Source organism: Adiantum capillus-veneris, chromosome 7 (assembly GCF_014529385.1).
Source record: "Adiantum capillus-veneris isolate H3 chromosome 7, ASM1452938v2, whole genome shotgun sequence".
Lineage (NCBI taxonomy): Eukaryota > Viridiplantae > Streptophyta > Polypodiopsida > Polypodiales > Pteridaceae > Adiantum > Adiantum capillus-veneris.
In genome coordinates, this window is record NC_140937.1 from 44451140 (window position 1) to 44467318 (window position 16179).

Consider the following 16179-nt stretch of genomic DNA (forward strand, 5'->3'; position numbering starts at 1 on the left):
TCGGTCGTTGGCGAATCTCCTCAATTTCCTCCATGGTTAGTAGTCTGACCGGGCGTCGTGCATGCCTGGCCAGCGTGCTCTGAATCTTTTGTCGTAGCCTCCGTCGATGCTGTGTAGTCCTGTGCAGTCGTGGGCGCCTGGATTTCCCCAGTTCAATCGCTCGGTCAATCAATGTGCCTCTGGTGTGAGACGGGGGGGAGCTCTGCTATGGGAGTGGCTCTTGCGGTTGTCCCGTGTCTGCTCTGAAGAAGTCTGTAATCCGTCTTTGAGACTGGTTAGCCTTGCCATTCATCAGGCTCTCTCTGTGTCTGCGCAGCTCGAGCAAGAACAAACCCAGGCATCTTTGATCTTCGTATCCCATTACAGAGAGAGAGAGAGAGAGAGAGAGAGAGAGAGAGAGAGAGAGAGAGAGAGAGACGGCACAACGGAGTTCCGAGCCAAGACGCACTAGCCCCAAAAACTGGCGCCCCTTCCAGTATTTCTTTATTATCATGTTCGCGAAGTACAGCTCCCCGAGAATCCAACTCTCTCCAAGACTTTGCGTCCACATGCTCTCCAGAGAAATGATCCTCTAGGCAGTTATAAACTTACATGGGGTGCCCAAAAACATCAAATCCAGAAGCGCTAGAGCCGAAAAGCTTCTTCTCTCAAAAGCTGGCATCAAAAGCTACCAAAATTGCAGAAATCCGTACAGCCTGCCACGTGGCACAGCCAGCACAAAACGCGAAACTTATGTACAAATTACAATCTTTGCCACATCAGCGTTCGTACGGTCATGCCACGTCATCAGCCACCGCGTTTTGTGGAATTCTCTCTCAAAGATCAAACTCTTTACTTTTAGGGTTTTCGGCTCCTCAGCCGGTGCTCCACAAGTTGGGTGGGGCTAGGATTGTAAAACCCCTCATTCCTTGCATTTCAAGCCCCTTGGACATTCTTTCTGAGTTTAGAACTTCCTTTGTTCTTCGGGTTCAGTTTCTCTTGTCCTCTCGGCCATTTCTTTCCAGTTGGGCATGCCACATAATCACTTTGTGACACTCCCCCCTCTTGCAAGAATTGTAATCGCTTTAGTACGAAGGTGCAGAGGGTGGAGTGTCGGCATTGTACTAAGTTCAAGCAATATCAAGAAATACCAAAAGGGACGCCAAGGTTTGGGGCGAGTGCTCTCTTGGGGTGGAATTCCGCCACTCCCCGTTTTGTGTTCCCTCTCTCTTTCAGTTCAATTGTTATTGAAGTGCTAAAAGTGTGCTCAGTCTGTTCTTTTCTGTTGGCACGTGGTGCCTTTCTCGTGACGCTTTTCACATTTTAATCAAGCAAACCATGCGCATGACCATCCTCACAAGACACTACATCCACATAGCATACAATTCACAAAATCACACACTTAGTTCACACTAAACATCGTGTTTCCATCATTCAATCAAGACATCTCATTCCTTCAAGAACTCTTGATGTACCTAGATTACTGTGCAACCATCTTATCCTTCTAGAACTCTTGATGCACTCTCAACAATATCCAGTCATCTCATCCAGATAGACATCTTGATGCACTACAATCAGATTTCGTTCGCTTAGCAATCACATCCAGATCTCGTTGATCTCTAACAGATGTCTAGATTCACCAAGTTCAAATCATTCATCTGATCTCCAACAGATGTCTAGATTCACCAAGTTCAAATCATTCATCTGACAAAATGCTGGAGACATTTCCTCTTTCTCTACATGCATCTAGCAATACACACATGAAAGAGCACATGTTCTCAATTCAATTAAGGAAATTTCCAATTCAATGCACATCTATTTAGTCATCCCGCAAAATATTGTTACCCCATCAGTACCCTTAAAATCTCAAAGAGAAATTAGTAACCTTATTCAATCTAGGCAATCTATGACAAAGGAGTGAAGTGGCTCCCCTCTTGTGCAGTCCGTACTGCACCAGATTCAACCTACTGATTCATCGGTAACTTGTGGCATAGACACTGCTAATAACTCAAAAGCTTCAAGGTACAACTCATCCACTTTGCATCGAGGGCCAAAAGGTACCCTTGACAAAACGGTGGACCTAGCTTACCTTTCTGTTCCTTTCTTGTGTCGTGCGACCTGTTGGTAACTTTGTTGGCCTCCCCTGTCCTCGGCACCACAATCTAGATAAGTTGGAAATCTCTAATCTACCAGCTAATTCCCTTTATGTTCTTTTCTTGTGCCCTGGGACCAGTTGGTAGCCTCGCTAGCCTCCCTTGTCTGCTATCACTTATTCTCAATCGTCTGAATTCTCTGAGGAACCATCTGTTGATTCCCCTGCTTCATCGGAACCCTCACATGTGCTATCATCTGATTCCCTTGCTTCTCCGGAATCCTTCTGATGAGCTTGCATTTGGTTCCCTGGGTTCATCGAAACCCTTGGATGCACTACCATCTGATTCCCTTTCTTCTCTGGAATCCTGTGATAAACTTGCATCTGGTTCCCTTAATTCATTCTCATCACTAGAAGACTCTTGCCCTGTTGAGGTGGACACTAACCTATCTACACTGACTTGTCTATAAGATAAGTCAATGAACCAATGTGGATTCCAAAACCTTCCTTTGCATGTCCCATAGTCTCTAAAGAGAGTCAGACTTCTGTTGTAGACGTTGCTGTCGAATCCTTTTTGGCAAACCATAGCAAAACCGCTCAATCTGGTTCCTCAAAGTGATCCTCCGAAAGGAGGATATTTGCAAAAAGAGGTATCCCAAACCTCTGGCAATAGTCATCCAACATGTCTTTCTTAGGTCATTCTCAGATGATGCCAAGAAATGATGACCTCTTCTTCATATTCTTTTGATATCCAAGTTGACGTGAAAATTTTACCCTCATCATAGGTGCTTCTTTGCCTAACAACGGAGTAGACCACCATGTCTGTGTGTTTCCTTTCAAGTAAGACGCCACCCTTCGCACCTTAGAGCGTTCTGAGAACCGACCTCCTGAGAAGGCGACATCAAACTATTGAATAAACTCAAGGGGTCAATGGGCGTCCTGGTAGCCTGAAAACGTGTCAAACAAGATGGCCTCACCCCCTTCCTTGAACTCCTTGGTCTTCTAGTTCATCTGTTCACTATCAAAAGAGGACAAGCACTCCTCTAAATTGCTAGATGGCGTCTCTTCAAAAATCTACTTTTCTTGCTTTTTCTCCATTCTTCCACCTTCTCTCATCCTCAGTGGAGCTAGAGGACGATGAACTATCATAACTCTCTAAGACAAAGACAAATCTGGGTCATCCTCGAAACGGACGCGCTTCTTCGATCTGCTTGCCACCTCGGAAGTCGACTTCCAGCCCCAAATAACCGAGGAAATACTCTGATTTCCTCTTCTTCCGAAAGTGCTTCAAGCCTTTCACTTATCCTGGCTAATTAACCTAGCATGCTCAATCCAAGACTGTCCTTTCTTCAAAAGAAAGAATAACCTCCAAAATCTTTGACACGAGTGTCACAACATTGGCAACATACCAACGGAAAAATGGCGATTAGTGTGTCGATCAATCACTTAGTGTATAACTAAGCACGTTGTAGCATAACATTTGCAAAGACATGTATAATTTCATCAAGATTCAATCACGCATGCATACATGAACTGAAACACGATTACAGAGAGAGAATTCGACACAAGTTGAGGGCTAGACTTTTTGAAGCCGACCCCCCCTCTAAAAGAAATTTGTATTAACTATTCTCTTCAATCGAAACATTTGATTACTTACAATGCTAATCACACTTCCCACTCATTGAACTAGAGAGAGAGAGACTTTAGAATTCGACGACATCTTGTGAATAGACTTGATCTGCAACTAGCTTGTAGGACTCAATCTCAAGGCTTACGGGTGATAAGATCTAGGGAGATTAAGAGTAAGAACTCGCTTGGAAAAGGGGAATACATAAGCATTAAGAAGTAATAACTTGTTATGTTGTTGATTAGCATAAGCAATATACTTAGTCATGGAGATTCGTGAGAGAGAGAGAGAGAGAGAGAGAAGATGATGAACCTTGAGATCTTCCTTTAAATTGAGGATTGCATGGAGCTTCAAGCGCCAAGAAGACAAAACTACCTCTGCTCTCTCCAATCAGTCCCGCTTACTATACAAAATAACAAATTAAAAAAAAACTCCCTTTTGAGATCATCAAATCGAAAAACTTTGAACATGAAAGTTGTTTATCTCACCGTTTCCAATTAGACACGCAGCCCAATCGCCTTCTTTTTTGAGTTAATAGCTTGTAGGACTCAATCTTAAGGCTTACGGGTGGTAAGATCTAGGGAGATTAAAAGTAGAAACTCGCTTGGAAAAGAGGAATACATAAGCATTAAGAAGTAATAACTTGTTATGTTGTCGATTAGCATAAGCAATATACTTATTCATGGAGATTCATGAGAGAGAGAGAAGATAATGAACCTTGAGATCTTCCTTTAAATTGAGGATTGCATGGAGCTTCAAGCGCCAGGAAGACGGAACTACCTCTGCTCTCTCCAATGCAGTCCCGCTTATTATACAAAACAATAAATTAAAAAAAAACTCCCTTTTGCGATCCTCAAATCGAAAAACTTTGAACATGAAAGTTGTTTATCTCACCGTTTCCAATAAGACATGCAGCCTAAACGCCTTCTTTTTTGAGTGATTCTAGAAAGACTCACGCTAGATGTAACAGGCTACAGTGTCACTTTCACTGGACACAGTTAGTACAGTTGGTCTGGCTCACACTGGACGGACCCTTTGGGCTGGGGGTGACACGTCGCAGGTCACCACATGGCTGACATTTATGAGCCGTTGGTGGCTCTTTATGGTGGTACATAGGAGTAGTAGCGGTGGGTCATCGGGATCATCTTCTTCACCTTTGTTCCAGCATCGTTCTCGAGAGTAGTGAGTCTATACACAGAGCACGTCTTCACCATCCCTGCACATCTAAGCCTCGACACCCCCATTGTACCTGTGAGTCCTGGGCTGGAGCTGAGTGTGCTGCCACGCCAGAGTTTGTATCAGTCTTTGAGATGGTCGAGTCATATGTTCTGGTCTGCTGTTGTGTCTTTGGAGCTCTGTTGACGTCTTTTGTTTCCTTTCTGTTTAGTCTATGTGAGGGAGATTCAGTCTGTTGAGTGAGATTGTCACGCACATTGCACTGAGGACCACCCACTGTAGAGAGCACGACACATTATCCGCGCTACAGGTGCTCTCATTTTGGCGATCACGGTGGGACCTCAACTCAAGTCTCACTCTCTGTTGAGTACAAGTAAAGCAGCTAGCTGGTTTTTCTTCGTCTCGCCTGTGCTGGTCTGGTCCAGTTTCACCCTAGACAGCTTAATCTAGCTGGTCTAGTCTCTCACCTTGCTGGTCTAGTCCTCTCTCGCCCTGGTCCACCCAGTCCTCGTCCCGGTCTAGTCCTCCTCGTCCCTGGTCTAGTTCTTCTCGTCCTGGTCCAGGCCAGTTGGTCTAGTCACTCGCCTGGTCTAGTAGAGTCTAGTCCACTGTTCAACCAGGTGAAGGTCTTCTTGCCCAAAGCTTGGTTGGGGTGGTGGTTACTGCATGACACATACAAGGCGATCATTAGAGCGTCAGCGCGCACTACTGAGCCCCCAAAAGTACTACCACAGACGACGCCAACCTTTGGTACCCAGTAGATGTATATTAACACCATCACCCATACCTACACATACAACTCCCTCCATTCCTTCAACCGGTTCTACATCCTCCAGGTCACCTTCTCTAGTAAGGCTCTCCCCCATTTTGTTACAGCAAGCTAGTGAGCAACAAGCTCAGGAGCAAGAGGCCATGGAGGAGCTCACAAGTGTTCTGGCCAAGGTGAACATCAAGTTCCCTACCTTCAAGGGTCTCTCCACAGAGGATGCTGATGACCATGCTCGGAGGTTTGTTTCTTGCAGAGGTCGTGGCCTCAATAGAGAAGACGCCTACCTTGTGCTCTTTCCGTCCACCTTGGATGGTCTTGCAGATAAATGGTACAGTCAGATTGCTGAAAACCACTTTGATACTTGGACTATGTTAAGACAGCAGTTCTGTGAAGCTTTCAGACCAGGGGATTATCAAGAAAAGATTCTAGATGAGTTGGCCAACCTGTTGCTCCAGCCCAAGGAGACATTTGTCGAGCTCATGACCAGAACAAAGTCCCTGGTCGCCAAGCTGCCTCAGCAACCAGGAGAATTTATGGTGAAGAAGTGGGTAGAGAAGGCTCTGCCTAAGACTTCTCAACAAAAGCTCAGAGAAAGTCTCCGTCCTGAAGCCAGTCTGGAGGACTTTGTTGCTGCTGCTACTAGAATAGAGGGAGCTAGGAAGCTGTTCACTGACTCTCCTCAGGTAGAGACTGCCCCTGTACTCGTGGACAGTCCATCAGACCCCTTGACTTCTTTACGCAGGAAACTGGAAGCCCTAAAGTTACAGCGGGCCCTTCAAGAAGAGAGATCCTTCTCTCTTAGACAGGAGAAGCCCCCACATCAAGAGGCTTATGATCAACTTAAAAGAGAGCTAGAAGAGCTCAGGTCTCAGCAGGAGACTAAGGCTATGGTATGGTGTAGCTCATGTCGATCTCCAGGGCATGCTTCTCAGGACTGCCCACTTCGAGCTTACTGCCATTTCTGCGAGAAGCCTGGCCATGATGACAAAGAGTGCAATTATCTGAAGGGAATGCGGCAACTACAACAGAGCCTCGCCCCCAACCTTCAACAAGGGTTGACACCTACATCCAACATGGTTTCACCCTATGGTCATCAACACCCTATGCCACCTCTGCTGACAACACCTCCTATGCAAGGTATGCACAACAACTTCGCATCTCCCAGTTTTTATCATGCTAATGCTCCCTCAACCCCTCAGAGCTTCTACACGTCACCCTCAAACTCCATGCAACAACCACCTCGTCCGCCGTTCCTTCCCTCCAATCGGCCCATTTTATGCTACAGATGTGGAGAGTATGGGCATTATCAAAGCAAATGCCCTCTGCCAGAAGGCTCTCCTCCGTGCCAACTTTGCCGTGAGGCTCAAGATCACTACACTAAGGATTGTCCAAAACAACGCGCCTCTACCTCTGCGAGCCAAAGTCAGAGCCAACCTGAATTCACCTTTCCCAAGATCAATTTGATAGCAGTTAGTACCAACCCCAAGCCACCCCTTTTTGCCCATATGATTGCCTCTCAAGACAAGTTGCAGCTGGTAGAGGAGCCAGCTAGTGTCCTCACACGAGCTCAGAGGGCAGCCCTCGGCCTCAATCTTCCAGCAGGTACAGCCCTTTCCTCCCCAATGCCTACACCTCCTCCAGCAGCTGACATGCCATCCCCTAGTGCTAAGAAAGGATCTTTTACTATGCTCTCCGATATTGATGGGGCTTTCTTAGAAGCAGTTGCTGACTTACAAAAGATCAAGGAAACTGAGAAGACACTGATCCCAAGAGAAAAACCTATAGCAGAGACTATATTGAAGAATACCTTGATGCAAATTTTCGAAGTGACACCCTTGCCATCATTCAATCTCTCTACCCTGGTGCAAGGTCTAGTGGCGGGCACCTCCCAGTGCAGCCCGCCGAATCCTACATGATATCCTATCCCGAAGCTTCACTTAGTGATTACAGGAGTCCGCGTCTAACCGTTTCTATTATGAGCCGCGAATTCTCAGGGGTCATAGTAGATGGTGGGTCGGGTATCAACCTGATGCCTGAATTCACTATGCTGGCATTGGGTCTCCAGTCCACTAGGCCTGCCCCATTCACAATGACTTTGGCCGACCAGAGGACTGTCTACCCCTTGGGCATTGTAGAAAAGGTGCCTCTACAGGTTCAAGATTTCACATTCAGCTTGGATTTTGTGGTGGTTCGCCTTCCCCAGGTAGAAGGTGGCTTCCCATTGCTCATTGGCAAACCATGGCTACGACACACGAAAGCACTACATGATTGGGGAAACGATGCAATGTGGATACGAACCCCTCGCTCCCCAATGCAACCGATTCGCCTTGAAGGCAGAATGGATCCGGTGGTGCATCATAGTTCCCTGTCCATGGGGTCCAATCCCGAACTGGAACAACCTACTCCGCCGGATGGGTCAGATGAAGACCTGCTAGAGTGGTTGGAAGCTACCCAATCTATGCCTTGTTATGGGGTATCTGTTCACTCTTTGCTTGAGAATACCCCACCTCCATCTTCCAAAGTTCTTACAGTAGCTGAACCCAATGAGCCACCTCAGCCAATGGCAAGTGTAAAGGTCACAGAGATTGATCACTCAGATGCTCCCTTTGTGGAAGTGATCAGAACGACAGCTATCAAAAACAGTCTCTACACACAATTGAAGTCTATGAAGTCTTTCCTTTTGATCTTGTGTGAGGTATTGAAGGATTTATGGTCTGCTGCTTTTCCCAACTCACACTTGAATGGCTTTGTTTCCAGTCAATGGAAAGATATGGGGTTGCAAGGGATTGACCCATCCACAGATTTCAGGGGTGGAGGATTTATCTCTCTCGAGAATTTGTTGTTCTTCTCAAAACGATACCCAAAAACATTTCAGCAGCTGTTGTACAAGAAAGGAGGTAGAAGAGCAACGTGGGAGTATCCGTTCGCAGTTGCTGGTGTGAACATCACCTTTATGCTAATTCAAATGCTTGACCTTTGGTCAAGAAAGCCGAGGTCTTGGGCTGCAGTTTGTTTCTTGAGAATTCTTGCTGAAGACGAGATGGCCTTCGAGTTGCTGTATTGTGTGGCATTCAAAGTTATGGATACTTAGTGGCTTGCCATGCGTGCTCCATACACGGAGTTCAATGTAGTGATGAAGGCTACACGTGGGCAGCTTGAACATGAGCTGGCAATGGAGTCGGTAAGTCGAATTGAAGACATGCCTTCATACACACTACACCAGATAGCTACATTCAAATATCATTTGGTCAGTATTTGATCATGTTTTAGCAAGTAGAAGCTTCAAACCAAGGTCCTTTTAGTTGTGTGATGGAATGCCTGTTCAAGTGTTTGAACCTGGTTTTCCTTTCATGCTAATTAGCCACTAGTCTAGATCACCCTCTCGCCCCAGCCCACCCCCTCTCGACCCTATCCACTGGTCTCGCCCCAGCCCAATTTGCCTCGCCCCTATCCAATCTACCTGGATTCGCCCCTACCTAACTGGATTCGTCCCTATCCAATTGTCTCGCCCCAGCCCAGTTAGGATTCGCCCCAGCCAAACTCCCTCGCCCCTACCCTCCCCTCACTTCCCCTCGCCCCACGCCCCTACCCACCCCCTCACTTCCTCTCGCCCCTACCACCCTCTCCTTCCCCTCGTCCCTACCAACCCCCTCGCCCCTACCCACCCCACACCCTCTCACCCCTACCCTCCCCTCCCTTCACCCTCGCCCCTACCCTCCCACTCACATCCCTCGTCCCTACCCAACCCCCCTCGCCCCTACCCTCCCCCTCAACTTCCCCTTCCCCTAAACAGCCCCCCTCTCCACCATCAGCAGCTGAAGCTGATTTGAGGCCAAAAACATCAGCAGCTGAAGCTGATTTGCTGAAAAAAAACCAGTCAATACATCTAGAAGAAGACATAATCCGTCCATCCTCTATGGAAATTCTAGCTGTTGCGAGCATCACATGCCTCCTTCAGAGCAGCCACACTTCATTGCTTTTCAGCTCGAGTAGTGCCAAGAGTTTGCTCCAGCTCTTCACACTCTACTTGGAACTTTTTTGAGTTCTCCTGAACTGTCATCATCTCTACTTATGAATCCGCCATCCTCTGTTCGAGCAGAGAAACCTCCTCCTCCAAGTGTTGAATTCTCTTGCCAGCTGAAATCATTTCTTGCATGGGTGGGAAAAGCACCTGCTTCAAGACAGATGTACATGTGGTACCTATTGGTTTTACTTCTTTTGTTTTGTTTTCGGAGTCGGGTGGGGCAAGCCCGGCCGCTCCCCTTATCCACCATAAAAGTGAACAAGAAGAACGACCAGGACTATGCCCCGAGAAACCGAAGGCAGACGCTTTTGTCACTAGTTTCCTCTGGACTCGGGAGGCCAGAATTATCTACACTCTTAGGGCGATGACTTTTCCCTTGAGAGACCCATTTCAGTGGGCGTGACAGCGACCAAGTACCTCTGTTCAGAGGCCCAGGTACTGCGGGACTTGCTTCGGTCTTCCCTTTGGAGTTGCCTCCTCCGGGTAACTTATCGCTCACCTCACTAAACTGCCTTTGAAACCCGACGGTTTTCCCCTAGGAAATGCCATACCCGCTTGGAAGGGCGTCAGCTCACAGGTGGCGTCCGCTGAGGCTGGTAATGTCTCCCATTATGCATTTCCCAACCCCTTTTAGGTAAAGTTGACCCCCCCGGGGGGGAATGGCACTTGGGTGCTCTCGTAGCTCATCTGGCTTTGCTTGGGGAGAATTACGTCATTTCCCTCGGAAGGGATCGGATTCAAATAACGGCACAGGAAGGGGAGCATTATCTCCCCATCCGCCTATGCAGAGCACCTAAATACCGGGGTACAACTTCACCGAGGAACTTCGCCACAGGCACGTGCCCTGCAGTTCCGTCCATCAAGTGCGGATCACGGCGTACCCAGAACGGCAGCCGCTTCCCGCGAGCCTCCCCACCAAGGAGGATAACGGTCCTTTCTTCAGGGTCCAACGAAGGGTCGAGAGCGTTGAAGGTGGAGTTGAATTGGTCTAGCCACCTCCCCCTAGAATCATCTGCCGCAAGACACCTCATCAGCAAATGCGAAAGCGAACGACCCTCTAACTGGGAGCACAGCGGGCAAATGCTGTGTCTACGCATATAACTATCAGCCAGTTTGAGCCCACCTACTCTCGCGAGAGCCAGCATTCTCTCCTCCTTCCTAGTGACTACAGTGCTCCTATTGAGCTGCAGCAGGTATCCACGTGTTTGTTCATAGCCGGCCTCTTCATAGGGCTCCAACGCCAGGCACGAATGCCTCTCGTCCCACTTGTCCCATGCGTGGTAGCGTACTGAGCCGAAGTCAGCCGCTGGGATATATTTATTCATCCAATTCTCGGTTCTTGTCGTCCAAGTCCACTTCTTGAACGGTTGGTTCTTAGGCTTCTTGTTTACCAAGGAGCCTATCCAAGTAGATGAAACCGAGCGGTACTTGTCAAAAGCCCGTGCTCGCTGTCCTATTTCCTCTCACGGAGACGGTGAGCGGTCTTGTGGCGGGCAACCTGTAGCAAGCTACAGTGTCACTTTCACAGGACACAGTTAGTACAGTTGGTCTGGTTCACACTGGACGGACCCTCTAGGCTAGGGGTGACACGTGGCAGGTATCGACTGTGGTCTAGTGGACCTCGTGGCCAAGTCACCACATGGCTGACATTTATGAGCCGTTGGTGGCTCTTTATGGTGGTACATAGGAGTAGTAGCGGTGGGTCATCGGGATCATCTTCTTCACCTTTGTTCCAACATCGTTCTCGAGAGCAGTGAGTCTATACACAGAGCACGTCTTCACCATGCTTGCACATCTGAGCCTCGACACCCCCATTGTACCTGTGAGTCTTGGGCTGGAGCTGAGTGTGCTGCCACGCCAGAGTTTGTAGCAGTCTTTGAGATAGTTGAGTCATATGTTCTGGTCTGCTGTTGTGTCTTTGTGAGCTCTGTTGACGTCTTTTGTTTCCTTTCTGTTTAGTCTGTGTGAGGGAGATTCAGTCTGTTGAGTGAGATTGTCACGCACATTGCACTGAGGACCACCCACTGTAGAGAGCACGACACATTATCCGCGCTACATTAGATCCTTTAGAAGTAGTTTTCTACTTTTAGAAATACTCTGTTTACCTTCTCTCTTGGATGGGAGGCTTGTGGACCACATTCCTTATCTCCACATAGCTTTAGGTTTGTATGTGTGAAATATTGAAGACTTTGGCTCGGAGGCTTTCCAGATCCGTTTTGGACTCTTTTGGATTCGTAAATATCACATTTTCGTCCCGTAAAATCCGAGTTGAATCCTTATCGAATTCCTTTAGCACTTCTATAAAATGCATTCACCTTCTCGAACTCTCAAGCCTTAGAATACATTTTACTACCCATTTTACATTATTAGCCCTTATAATGATTTTTATTCTCACCAAAATGGCCAATTCTAAAGAGAGAAAATCATTTTAGTAGACCAAAAATGAAATTTGGTGACAAAGAGTGCCTCAAGGACTCATCTCTAGCAAGTCTAATCATGACCGGTGATCTCAGCCCAAGTGGCAACAAGCAATCTTGCATGCACAATCATCCACATGATATAGCATACTTGGCGATCGATCCTGATGCTCCAAATGCATGACCAAAACCGTCGCTGAAAGGTTGGAGAGACGAGTTGATTGTGCCATACCTCCAACTAACGCGGACGATGAGCTGGGCATTGTGCCCTCAAATGACCCTCCTCCCAAGGGATACAGTGTTCTCAAAAAAGGAAAGAGGTGCCCCAACAACCAAAGAAGGCCATCCCTACCAAATCCACAACCTTTGAAGCGGTGCCTCATCTGCTGTGAAAACAGGGTCAACAGTGTTTTATTTAATGGAGAGAGATAATTTCACAAACAAGAGACATAATAAAGAAGAGAGAGAGAGAGAGAGAGAGAGAGAGAGAGCACACGATATACGTGGTTCACCCAATGTGAGCTATGTCCATGAAAAAACAACCACTTAATGGCTTTGCCCCCATGATTCTCACTCAATTGAAGAAATCCTTACCTTAAGATATCGTAGCTATGAGAAAACCTTTCTCTGATAACAGTTGATTCATATGAGAACAAGTACAGAGTCTTTTTTATGCCTAGCTCAAAGGCAAATGGTGCTAGGCATCAAAAATATGTCTTGACTCTTCCATTCAGGTATTCATAGATTCCTACTACTCCATGGCTAGTCGCACTTTAGTCACCTTCTTGTCAAACACTAGGGTGGCATTAGGAAGGTCTATTAAAGGAGGTATTTAGGTGATTTCAAAAATCATCTTCCCCTTTACCACATTATCCCCATACTTTTTGTAGTTCTCTAGATCTTTAACTATAAGGGAATGTGTTCCCTCCTGATCGCGGAATCCATCCCATCATTGAACCAATCAACCAAGGCAATGAGATAACATATGATAATACAATGGGGGATTGAGGGTTTCTTATATAGAAACCTCAGTAAATTGCCCTACCCAGACTTTGACAAATAAGTGAAATAAATCCCTAAAAGCCAAAATAGATATTGGGTTCACACTCGGCAGTTCACTTAAAGATGCCTAAACTTTAACACCCCACTCCAACATGCTGCCAATGAGCATCTAATTGTTGATCCTAGCGTCACTATGAAAGGCTCCAGGGCTGAAACGTTTCACGCTCGAAATGTGGTGTTTCACCAAGAAACGTTTCAGTCTAATGATGGAGCATAGTGAAACCTGAGACTGAAACATGCATACATGCCATTCAGCAGAAATGGCTGCATCAATCTCTCCTATACGTGTTGCTATCCCTCTCTTGATCCCTTTGGTAGCTCCAATGACCTCTGCACCAACCAAGGAAGCATGTGGCCAATGAAGTAAGAATAGTGCTAGACCATCCTCCCATCTAGCCCAATCAATGTGCATCCTCTCTCCTAGTTGTCACCCCTCAGAACCTGTGACAAACACATTCCAAATAAGTGGTCTCCTCTAAACAACAAGGTCTATGTCAAATCAATGCCAGACCCAAATCCATCCAAATCCTCAACAAGTAGCACATAAATTGTGACAAATGTGACATATCCAAAGGTACATTTGTAAAAATAAAACGGATGGTCAAGCGCCAAGCACCATCGTTGTCCATGGACCCAAAACAAGTAGAGGCACACGCCAAACCACGATACAAAAATTGCCTCCAAGGCTCAATCCCTGGAAACACTCCGCGTACTATGAGCTAGGCAAGCAATGCCTTGCTCTGCATTTCTGTAATCAACAATCCCCCAACCTCCTTCCTCTCAAGGCAAGATAACTATGTCCCAATGAACTCATGGCCACATATAAGTAGACCCATCTAAATCAGTCCCATAGAAGTAAAGTTTACCTGGTAACTATCACTATACGTTCCTAACTGTAAAGTTTCCCTAGTATGTTGCGCTACGTAATTTGAACCTCCCCAGTGTAATTTGAACCTGCCCTAGTATACACACACTCTCTTTGGCGTGTGTGTTTGAATTCTCTATCTGCAGGAAATATAATCGGTGGCCCACTTGGATTCGAAGAAAACGAGTGCATCAAGAATCAAGAATTCATTTGAAAATAGTGTATGTAACAGGGCCACAACACTTCCTACCACAAACTACCTGTCTCTCACCCTCCCTTTCCAAAGTTCTCACCTCATCCCTAGGTTCTATAGCGCCTGTAATAGACTTGGACACTCCAAGTTAAGAATCAATCACGACAGCACCAAATAACCACTTCAAAACAGTTCACAGTTCACAATAGATTTGCACTGGCCCGGTGGAGTTCCGTGCCTAGAGATATTGGCCCCAAAGACTGGCGCCCCTTTCGGTATTTCTTTATGTATTAATCAGTGTTCAAAGTACAAGAGAGTGGTTAGGGTTTCACTCTAAGACTCTGCGTCCAGATGCTCTACAGAGTGTGAACCCTCACCACCTATTTAAATTACAGGGGATGCCAAAAGCAGAGCCCCAAAAGCTTTAGATCAAAAGCAAACTTTATCCCTCTCACACACAAGCTCTCTCTGGAGCTTTAATAAAAATAAAAGCAAAGTACTCTCTCTCTCTTTCTCATGAAATTGCATAGAGCAAAAGCAACTGAAAAACTACCGTAAATTCAGCCATCGCAAATTTCGGCCCTGCCGTACGATGCCACATTAGCATGCTAGTGCATTTCACGGAATTTAAGCCTGCTGTACTTTTAGGATTAGGATTAGAGTTAGGGTTAGGGCTTCTGCTGTTTTTAGGGTTTTTGGCAGATTTTAGGGTTTGCAGGTTTTAGGTTTAAGGTTTCTAGAATTAGGGTTTTCAACAACAGTCAAGGTTCGGGTTTTTGCTCTCGGGCAGACACGTCATCACTTTGTGACATACCCCCCTCTTGAAAGCATGTAATCGCCCTCGATTACGCCTGCAAAACAGACAGAATCCATAAACCGTCTTAGCAGACACTGACTATAGTCTGTTAGTACCTACGTACTAGAAACACACATCTAGCACATGTACCAATCGACAGTCACATCACACGACATCATAGGACATCACATGACATTCAACATTCATTCGGATCTTAGACCATGATTTATCGGCAATGTAGCTAGCAATCCCATCTACATCCAATCAGGACCTCATCGATGTCTGATTGACTAACCCCTATTGCAACCATGTCTATTCGAGATCAATCAGACCGAAATGCTGCAATCATTTCGTCTATCAGTTCCTGCACGTAAAAGAAGTCAAGAACAAATCAGTATCATAATCAGGAATTCCATTTCATAAAGTCATACAGCAGAATACTGTCAGCTTTTAGTATCCTTGAAGCTCGAAGAGACATCAGTGACTCTAGTATCTAAATCAAGACATCTGTTGACAAAGGAGCGGAGTGACTCCCCTCTTGTGCATCCCATTGCACCAGATCTCCGGCCAAGCTGAATTCTGGATTCCATTTGGAGTAGACTATGCTAAACCAAAAGCCTCGAGGTAAAGTTTCACAATCTAAGAGTATCTGCTAGGTCCTCCTCCTCCATCCACTTCGCATCCAATGCAGGATAGTTCTTGAACTTAACCACGAACCGCCTTCGGACTTTACCTTTATTCTTCGTATCCTTATGTGCCAAAATCTGTTCAGGAACAAGGATCTCCTCATTTTCTTCCACTTCGGGTTGCTCATCAGGATCAGGCAGATCACCTTTCAAAGGTTCAAAAAGGTTCATGAAATGCACAAAAAAAGTAAGGCAATTTCAGGCGAAAGGGAAAGGGACATTTCATTTATCTTTTTTCAGTGATCTGGAAAGGTCGTATAGTATGTATTTTAAGCTTGTCTTGGAAAAAGTCTTTTCTCCTTTCCCTTTTTTTTCTCAGCATGCCTTCTCAAAACGTAAGAGCACCCAATCATCCTCCTTCAATTTCAAGTCGCGACGCGACGATGGCGATCTCTGCCTGTTTCTTGAGACTTCTGCAAAGTCTCGCGAACCTTGGCAAAAGCCGTAGTATCTAAGTAATCGCGTATTATCAAAAATCTTATCTTTTTTCGAA

At 46.2% G+C, this 16179-nt stretch overlaps 1 protein-coding gene and 1 pseudogene across 6 annotated transcripts in view; one reads left to right on the forward strand and one right to left on the reverse strand.

Moving 5' to 3' along the window:
- LOC147453769 (Polynucleotidyl transferase, ribonuclease H-like superfamily protein) overlaps positions 1-16179 on the reverse strand; it is a 138891-nt gene that overhangs the window by 53400 nt on the left and 69312 nt on the right. The gene's annotated exons all lie outside the window — the stretch shown is intronic.
- Positions 8309-8902, forward strand: LOC147453771 (uncharacterized; annotated as a pseudogene).